At 42.0% G+C, this 10,510-nt stretch overlaps 1 long non-coding RNA gene across 1 annotated transcript in view; it reads left to right on the top strand.

The window, feature by feature from the left end:
- Positions 1-1,520, top strand: part of LOC108790737 — a 6,996-nt gene extending 5,476 nt beyond the window's left edge. The window contains exon 4 of the long non-coding RNA XR_001941461.1: positions 1,510-1,520. This is a non-coding gene — a long non-coding RNA (uncharacterized LOC108790737). The remainder of the gene's footprint in view (positions 1-1,509) is intronic.
- The last annotated feature ends 8,990 nt before the right edge of the window (positions 1,521-10,510 follow it).

Below are 10,510 nucleotides of genomic sequence, written 5' to 3' on the forward strand. Positions count from 1 at the left end.
AACTGAAAACTGCTAGGACAGCTTGGCCTTAGGGAGGGGGAATGTAGAAGATGTCACACAATGGGGCCCACACCCACTCAGATGTCAGAACACTGCATTTCCCATTCTGCTGACCATATACTCAACAATTTCAGGCACTATAACCAGCAAAGCAACTAAACAGATCAACATAACTCGCCACCAATCCTACCAATGTTCATACCAATGGTAGGTTGCTTTAGGTCTCATGTACACTACCAACACTGGCTGTACAACATAAAATCTGGTATATTTCCCCAGACAGGGAGCCACAGATGACACATACAGCCTCCCATAGAATTCAGTGGCTGTGCACAGGTATACGCCAGACTTGTGTAAGCACTAGGGATGCAACTAACGATTATTATCATAATCGATTAGTTGGGCGATTTTTTTAAATTGTATTTTGTAGATTAATCGGATAAAATAAAATACACAAATGCAGTGTTACAAACATAAAGTTTACTTCAGAATAGAACTGCATGCACAATTTTTTGCAATTGCACCGCACATTTCAGTGCAGGCGATCACACTGCGGACGGGAGGCACGTTTGGGGTGCCACTGAAATGAATTCCTGCAGCAGAATTTGTCAGGCTGAAAGTGACTTCCCACCTTTTTTTTTTATTTATATTTTTAATAGCCGTTTGTATTGTATTAGACATTTTAATTAGTTTCATGGATTTAAAATAATATGAATTGAAAAACTCCAAGCCACTACAGGTATTCCTCACTTAACGACCGAGTTCCGTTCCTACGACCAGGTCGTTAAACGGATTGGTCGTTAAGTGAGGAACTCTATACAGTACTATACTGCATTAGTACAGTACTGTATAGCGTTGCCGATGTACAGTACCGAACAGTGTACTGTACATCCGGCAATGGAAATACTTACCGAGACCTGCAGTGAAGATCGGGGGATGTCTCTTCCGCCGGTGACCCGTCGCACTGACGCTGACGGTCGGAGGTCGATCGGCGGTCCGTCGTAAGTGCGAGTGGTCGCAAAACAGGTAAGTCGGTAAGTGAGGAACATCTGTATAATAAAATAACCATTTTTTTTAAAATAACACAAAAATTTGACAAAAAATACAATTCTATATACTGTATGTATAATAATATTTATGTCCAGTCATCACTGGAGTTAGCCATGAATATTGTCCGGAGAATCATTGCTCTCACTCTGGCGCATATGGCGATACCTGACATGCAGCACCATCGTCATTCTCATACCTAAGTGCACTCGACTTGTGTTTCCATTAGTATGCGCGTGTCTCGGGGTCAGGGGACTTTACATTTTATTTTTTTAATTTAATTTAACTTTTTTATCTTTTTAACTTCATTGCAATCACATGGGGGGCCTCACAAGACCCCTGTGTGATAGCACATTGAATATGACGGGTTCTCTTTAAGGTGATATTAGGGGTCTATTAGACCTCTAGTGTCACCTTTCCACTTCAATAGTTTTAGCTGGGGTCAGCGCTCTCTGCAGGGAGAGGATCGGGAACTCAGCGAGCAGCGGTACGTTTTCGCTCACTTACCGATCTAAAGAGTTGATGTGGGACAGTTTTGGGGATGAGTGTAATTCACTGACCTCCATAGTTCTCCTTTTTAAAGGTAAGTGTGACAGAACACTCCAGACAAGGAATCCTTTTCATTTCAATGGCTCCTAAGTGTTGTGTCACAAGCAGGCTATTGACATCTGCTGGATTACAGCGCTTTTTAGTCCCATAGACTTCAATGGGAAACTTTGTGTGAACAGGGGCCATAGAAATGAATGGGAGTGTTTTGTCACACTCAAGGCAAGCGTTTGGGAATCCTTGTCTGTTTTGTCTCTCTTCACATTAACATTACAGCCAGACAGCTTGCTTTTTCACAAGGAATTCAGAATGGCAACCCTTGTATTTCTTTCATGACAAGTTTACTTTAAAGATCCATCTAATGTCCACCCAAAAATCTGATGCTTTTTGTTTCCGTCTATTACTGATAATGTCGGAAGGCAGACTGAGAGCAAGAGTGGTAATGTATCTAAAGTGGTAGGAAATTGATATATTATTAATTGTGCCATTCTGCCTCTTAAGTTGTTTGTGTCCTGGAATATATATATATATATATACATACATACATACATACATACATACATACATACATACATACATACATACATACATACATACACACACACACACACACACACACACACACACCCACACACACACACACACACACACACACACACACACACACACACACACACACATATATATATATATATATTATAAAATTAGTGACGTTAAGCTAAAATGTTTTTTAAATGCTGATTAAATCACTTACAATGGAAGTTATATTATATATTGTAACTGTGATGTGTCCTATTTCTATGTTTAGGACTCTGCTGTCTACAGCAAAGCATGCTGGATGTTGTAGTTTCTTGATTTATCTTGATACAAATGTGTACTTATTCCTGTGTGTAAAATCCTAGAAGGAAGTCCGAAACAACACTGGAGCCACTATGTGCAGTTTAAATGGACACTGTTGGTGTTTCCAAGTCTTCAGCATGACAATACTTCACACTAAACAGCAAAGACTTATAGGGAATGCTATTTCTGCCTCTTGTGCAATCGCATACCCGAAATTCCTTGGTCACGCTAAGATAACGTTGGTGTATTATGTGCCTCTGTGCATAACTTTTAGGAGTAACTTTAAATATGCTCTTTTGCAGTTTAGGGGTTAAGGCTCCTTTTCTGAAAATACTTTTATTTGCAGAGACATTTGAAGAAGTGCAGGCAAACAAAAAAAAAAGGTGCAGAGCAGGAGAAGCCCCGCTGCAAGGGTTAAAGAAGAACTTCGGACAAATAAAATCTTGACCCTTGCAGTGGGGCTACCCAGTTATCGATTTATAGAGCCGATGTATCACAGCTGCAGTGTCGCACGCTGGCTCAAACTGTTGGGAAGAGTATATTTTACCCTCCTAATAGTTCTCCTTTAATGCTGTGTGTCTCCAAAGACATGCTGGTAGGATAATTGGCTCCTGTCTAAATAGGCCCTGTATGTATGCATCTAAGATATGGACCTTGGATTGTCAGCTCCTTGAGGCAGGGACTGATGTGAATGTGCAACTATGTAAAGCGCTGCGTGTATTGACGGCGCTATATAAATACCTGTAATAAATAATAATACTCAAAGGTGACATTGTGCATTGTATGATTCTGTTGTTATCACAATGAGATGGTTTGTTATGCTGCCGCGTTGCACAATACATCGAATGTATTCCTGCCCCAATGAAAGAATGGTCTTCTTTCCCTTCTATAGGGAGGAAAGACAAGTAAGGTTAATGACTTGAAACAGGTCATACTAGCTGAGATGATGTGCATCAACGTATAACGGCTATCCCATTTCATTACCGGAAACACAGCCCAGTCATTGTCCACCGCTCACTAGGTTTACTCAAACAAATACAAATCCTAGTTCATAGTTTCTTATCAGACGTTGCAGTCATTAGCACATACAGTACCTCTCTACTGTCCTGTATCGGTAGGACAATCCTGTAGCCCCAGTTTGGCCCAGATGTAGGTGGATCAGTTGATGTTTTCTTGGTTAGACCAGACTAGGATTTGGTCCCTAAGTTTGGATGTGGGTACATTTGCAAGTCTAAGGCATTGGGTAATTGAGGGCATAGTATTCTGTTTAGGCTTTTCTTCTTCATCTTCTTTTTTTTTTTCTCTATAGGTTGGACTCGATGGACTTGTGTCTTTTTTTTTCAACCTGACTAACTATGTAACTATATGTAAGGCCAGCCATACACTGTTAGAATGCTAGCAGATTCAGTTTGTGTCACTTCAGTCAACTTTTGTTAAAGGAGCCATGCAGAAAACATTTGGCCAATAAGCTGCAGCTACTGTTTGTGTTCTGGCTGGTGCCGGCTGTCCTATTCCAATAGTTGGTAAAATCAATGAGTGTATGACCAGCTTGGCTCTCATGTTCTGAAATGTTGTGGCTTTCTGCCACTTATCTAGTATACTTTAACAGGCCTGTCCTGTATCTGGCAGACACAGTGGGCAGGATCACCTACATAATGCATGCATGCCAGTTTTCTCTCTGTTGATTTAAGTTAAACAGACCCTTCTTTATTGTCATGTCATGTAGGAGTCTTTACTAAAGTACAAATGACGGCTCCTGTATGACAGTCTAAACCAGTACCAAATCCAGTCATTATGTAATGTACAAACCTGCTAAAGTAAGCAAAACATTTCCTTTCCCTGAGTGAGTCAAATCCTTCTTCATTTGTGTTTCACATGCTCCCCCTCCCAGACACTGCAGCTCATAGTGTGAGGTTTTCAGCAACAGTGGTTATCAGGACTAAGGGCTTGTTCACACCATGTCCGGACGAAAACAGTTTGTTCCCGGACCAAGAAAGCATCCCAATGCAACCCTACGCTATTTCTGGGCTCTGTTCACACCAGCGCAGTCCATTCCTGACCAGACAAACAAATACTGCTCGTCTTATTTTCTCTGGTCTGGAACACATACAAATGCATGCACACGCACTGGACTGCACCTCTAAGCCCATTTTAAGCTAAAAAGAAAACAAAAAAGAAACGCAGCACAATCGTGGTTAAAAATGCAGCAAAACGCACTGCACTGCATTTGCAATTCTGCTCCAGACATGGTATAAACATAGCCTCAGTGTGGTCACGTGCTGACCAGATACAGGCTTGTGAATCAGGAGTGGCAATGCTGCTAGCCATACCCCTGCAACATTTAACTATCCTACTGTTATGCAAGCAGGTACAGCCAACATGTGAGTAGCAACTCTGCTCTGAATGCAGGAACACTGCAGTATTGTTGCCACACTATCCCCAGAAGCTGCATTAGGTGACTTTAGGCCCCTTTCACACATTGTCATTGTGCGAACGCAAGCTTTCATGCAACGCATTCATTGTTGGTTGTTAATGGCACCCCAAACACGGCTGGTATAACATGCACAAATGTGTGGTCAATAAAAATGCGCAAAGCTTCTTTGCCATGTTTGTTGCGTGTGCAGCTGCCCTGTGTTTGTGACACATCAGCCCATTTCAGACAGGCACAGAAGCAACATGTGATCACATGCACCACAAGTGTATGCGAAGTGTGAATGGGGCCTTACTGGCAGATAGTTGTGGGACTTGCACATGTAATTAAGTGCAGCACTTTTTTTTTTTTTCTACTGTAGGCCATAGTTCTATTTTTACGAGTGAGAGTAGTGTAAAAAACCGCCTCTACCCGTCCATTCATATAATATAATGTATATATTTTAAATGTTACATTTCCATTTTTACTGTCTTATCAACCTGACTGCCCGTTTTGTATTTAAAATCACTATATTCATTCATTTTTTTATTTTTTTTTTACTTTGTTCGGAAAGATGACTAAACGTGCTCAGGCACAGTTGGAATCTTTTGAATGTTTGAACGTATCTGTAACAAATTTGGGTGTGTTAACATTTAGACGTTCATTGTATGGGCCTTGTGATGGACTGCATGGAGAAACTGTTGCTGCTTGAAAACTCACTTCCTCTTGGTAACGTAGACAGAGTGACTCATTTCTGTCAGTTACAGATCAGAGGGGTGGTTCCTCACTAAGATTTCATTTTTGCCTTTTGGTTTGCTCATGTGTGATAACCGGATTTCCATGTCCCAAACTATCCGGGTTATACTTGTGTAGGTAATAGTACTGAATTTATTCTGCTTATATTTTGACTTCCCTTGTTTTTTCTCTCCCCTGTCCCCATCAACTTGCTAATAAACATATCTAAATAAAACCTTTCTGTGTTTAACACATTCTGTATTTTCAGAGCAGGGCTCTAAAATTCCCCATACCAGGAGCTGGGTAGCCAATGTAACTTCTAAAAATGACAGCTGGCACCTCTAGTTGTCAATGGAGCTGGCTACTAAAAAAAAATGATAAAGCAGAACCCTGGGTACATTTTTTTTTTAACCCTTGCAGTGGGGGGGGGGGTTATCCCCTCACTGCAAGGGTTGAGTGCTCATCTTCGTCTAGGTGCTAAAAGAAACTCTGTATATACGCACCTGAACCCATGAGCCAGCTGGCTCTTAAGGTGCCCATACACTGTACGATTCTCGTACGAGAATCGCAGGAAATCCCGCGATCGTACGAGATTTGCACAGTGTATGGAAGTTTCTACTGTACGGTCGCACGTCTTCCGTCGAACAAGCAGGCTTGAAAACCCGCCGAGACTCGTACGATTCTCGGCTGGTTAGTGATCCTCCACACCCCCGCCTGCAGTGGTCTAAGATCCAGTGAATCACATTCTATACATAGTGTTTAAGATGTGAGGACACCGAGGGTCATACCTTCGTTGGAGCAGAGGAGAAGAGAAAGAGGCTTTCAGACCAGAGTAGCAGCCAGCTGCCTCAGATGAGACTAACTTTTTTTTAGCACCTAGACAAAAAGGATTTAACTAGCCTTTTAGGCAGCAAATCTTGTATAGGGAATCTGTGGGCATAGAAATATGGAGCCTACAGTACTGACTTGTTCTTAAAGAAGAACTCTGGGTATTCCAAAAGCTTTCCCCTGCAGTGGGGCTTTCCCTGCATTGCAATGGGTAATTACTCCTTTTGTCAAGGGGGCTCCGATAAAGCAGATATACTTAGCTGATCCTAGTCCCCACAGAGGTCCGCGCTCACCTCTCTCGCCATACGCTTTGGCTGTTTGTATGTCCCTCTGCGTTCTCACATCTAATGGAAGTCAATGGATCCTGCGTTAGATGTGTCAGCAGTCCTTAGGCTGCGGAGCCCAGGGGATAAAAGGCTGCAGGGACCGATCTAGCAGCCTGGCGGGACCAAGGATTAGGTGAGTATATTTGCTTCATTCCATCCGTTAGTGAAATATGAGCACTTAACCCTTTGCAGTGAAGGGGTGGCCTCACTGCAAGGGAATATGTTTAAAATTCCCAGATTTCTTCTTTGAAGTGCAACTGAAGTTTTTTCTTCTTAGTTCTGGACGAAGTGGAGAGGGATAAGAAAACCTGCCAGGTTTTTATTGCTGTCTATGTCCCTGTTAGGAAGGATTACTGTATATGTCATGGTGCCATTCATATCTATTAGCAGAGTTGTGCTGTGTTTTGGAAAATTAGGCATCTCCATACAAAGTGACAGTGTCGATCTTTGGCAGTTTGATCATCGGAAATCCCCCTTTTTATAAACATTTGGGTGTTTATGAGAAGAATTTATCGTTATGTTCTCTGAGGTCCATTATACATGACCTGAAAACTGCCCTTTCTACGCTATTAAATCCAGTATCTGCGCCTCTTTTGTTGCCTTTCTAGAAGATATGTTACCCGCACACCATTTTGCTTCGAAATGTCATCTTTATTCGTATTCCTTTTAGCATGACGTGAATGCAACATTTCGGAGCCTCACAGGACCCCTTCCTCAGGCAATGTGCCCATCTTTTGTTGCCTGGTCTCTTCCTGATAAATAAAGACAGAGGCAGCTGCAAAAAGATGTTCAAATGCCGATGTTATCAGATTTCTTGGCACAAGACATAGTAGATCCTTTCCAAAGTCCACAGCCATAATATCCATGCAGGAATGGGCAAACCAAAAAAAAATGATTCCTGAAAACCTGTATTAACGCATAAAAAATGCATCTCGACGCATAATGTAAATGCATTACAGCACATGGCAAATCAAATGTGGCGCTGAAGTTGCTAGAGGGCCAGACCATTATAAATAGGGAAGCAGGTTGTTTACCACGACAGTAGAAGTGATTTTTTTTTTCTGAAGATATGTGTAAACAACGCGATTTTAACAGCCTTTGAACGTGGGATGATTGTTGCCGCTCAAGCCATGGAGCGAGTATCAGCAAAACGGCAGAATTCGTTAAATGTTCAAGAGCAGCTGTTGTTAAAGTGTTTAAAGACTGGACTGTCAGCCGAAAATCTGGGTCTGAACGTGCGAATTGTGGCCGTCAGCGACTAGTCAATGTTAGGGCAGAACGGAGAGTGGCAAGACTGGTACAAGACAACAGAAGGGCAACAGTGCAGCGTCAGATTCCTCGCATCACCTTTCAACATCTCGTGGAGTCACGAGGCGGCCCAACGAAGTCCTCTCGTGGAGTCATCTCGTGGCCCAACGAAGTACTGATTGGGTGGTCATAATAATCTGGCCACTCAGTGTATGTAATCATAGACTAATAGTTTACTGGCTGTATTCTGATAAACTGTAGACATTAAATAAATTACTTTGTGAAGTCTGAACAGTGACTGCTCACTGCTGTGCAGCACTGAAGGAGTCCATGTCACCCTCCAGCTTTGACCCTCATATTACTAAAAGACATATGACCAGAAATATGACTCCCGTTGCATGCTAGCCAGTCCTACCATGGTTACACCAAGGTGCATTACTATCCAGTAACACTGTCTGTTAAATATGTTACTGACTTTGTTATTCAAAATCTTGTTAGGCTGTAAGATTCACAGGAAGAATGCTGCTAGGTTGTGGGAAGTAACAATGAAGATACGGAGCAGCTCTGTTCTACAAACACTGTAAGGCTCTGTTCACACCTAGGCGTATCGAATATGCGCGCTTGTCGCGCGTTTCTACCGCGATCCGCGGTAAAAAATTTGCGCGGCAAACGCGCATTTCCGAGTGCTACTTGGCTGTATCCCAATGGAAGCGCGCGACAAACGCCGCAAAGAAGCTCATGTACCTTTTCAGGCGTAGGCCGTTTTGTAGCGCATTCAGACGGGCTGAAATACGGCAAGGTGTGAACCATACCCATAGAAAACAATGGGATTTTCATGTTTGAGCGTTTTGTAGAGCGTCCGTAGAGCGTTGAACGCGCGACAAAACGTAAAGGTGTGAACCAGGCCTAACTGTGAGGAAATGTTCCGTTCATTCCTGGAGGCACGGTGTGACTCTGCTTATAAATACCAGGAACAGTATGTGACTCGGAGCATATGCACTTGAATACTTTTGTGCTTCCTTACACTCTAGGAATTCTATATACAGTATTTTTTCTTTCTATATATAAATATTTTAGCCAGTATTTCAGTGGTATTTGTTTAGACTGTTCAAATGAATATATGGCCTCCAATACCGTTTTGTCAAACAATTCATCCCCACACAGCTACCTCCTCATGTATCACTTCCCCCTCCCTTTTAGATTGTAAGCCCTCAGGGGCAGGACCCTCCTTACCATCTTGTCTTGAATTGTATTGTAATTGTAATGTCTTCCTTATATTGTAAAGTGCTGCGCAAACTGTTTATAAATCCTGTATAATAATAATACCTTCATAATCCGGAGCCTCCATATTTGTAATAATGGATGTGATGGGTTTAACTGAGGATTTTTGTAAATTGTAATTAAATGTTTGCTGCTTAGAGAGGATTTGGTGTTTAATAAAGTGAACTCCTTTTGAGTGCGTCCGTTGTACAATTTCAGAAATCATTTGAGTGCTTCTTTCAGCTAATTAGGGAAATGTTGCCTTCTTGGAGTGATTTGGTGTCTCAACATCCTGGTCAAAGGTAATGGAAGTCAGTTTGGAGAACTGCAACCACCCAACCAATCTGTTTGGTAATCTCAGACACCCTACTGGTCCATGGCAGAGGAGGAGGATAATCCAGTTTTGAACGTGGCTTGCAATTTTCCAGTCAATGTTTGTCCTCATACCATGTGGTCATGAAGTATGGACGACAATGAAGGAACAAGGTTGTAGATGTGAAAACAAATTCTCGACTGGATTAGAGGGCCTGCTTTCCATGGTGGGGTGAGGAGTTTAGTAGACATTAGATTCTGCACTTTTAAATCCAAAGGTGTCAGTGAAGATAGTTTGAGCATTAAGGTGGGGTGTCCTCTTGGGAGGCCTCCTCAGAATCATTGCCAAATTTTTCTAAATAGAAGGAGAAAGAGACCTAGGATATGCTGGCAGGATTACATCTTCCTGCTGGCCACAGAATGCCTTTGAATTTTTAAGGAAGTGCTGAGGTTCGTAGCAAGGGAACGTCCACACCAACATAATCCGCCTGCCTCACAATAGCTGTAAGACTAAAGTAACATTGTTGAGTATAACACATTCCGTATTATTGTTGTAATGTTCACCTTTAAGTAGTTTTTGATGTGATTAAATTTTTCATTACATACTAACCCATGTTTCCGCCATCATCTTCCAGGACAGTGTTCCTAGTTCACCTAGCTGTCCTGGAAGATTCCTAGAACTACCATTACCAATTAGTATAACTAAGAATTTCCTTTTATTGTATTCTATACAGCGTTGTAGGTTCTTCTCTGTCTGTGAGAGTAAAGTTAGTCAGCCTCCCTCATTTACAACTTTCTAATGTAAACTTCTTTGCCCCATTGGAAGTGCTTTATTTTCAGGTGTATGGACCTTTATGGTTGACTTGCACTGAGGAAGAGGTACAGTAAAGCACAACCAGTGTACAGCACTACCAAGTAGAAATCGGAACTTGTCTGTGTAATATACGAACATGACTGT

Source organism: Nanorana parkeri, unplaced genomic scaffold (assembly GCF_000935625.1).
Source record: "Nanorana parkeri isolate BGI_ZX_2015 unplaced genomic scaffold, ASM93562v1 scaffold498, whole genome shotgun sequence".
In the NCBI taxonomy this organism is placed as follows: domain Eukaryota; kingdom Metazoa; phylum Chordata; class Amphibia; order Anura; family Dicroglossidae; genus Nanorana; species Nanorana parkeri.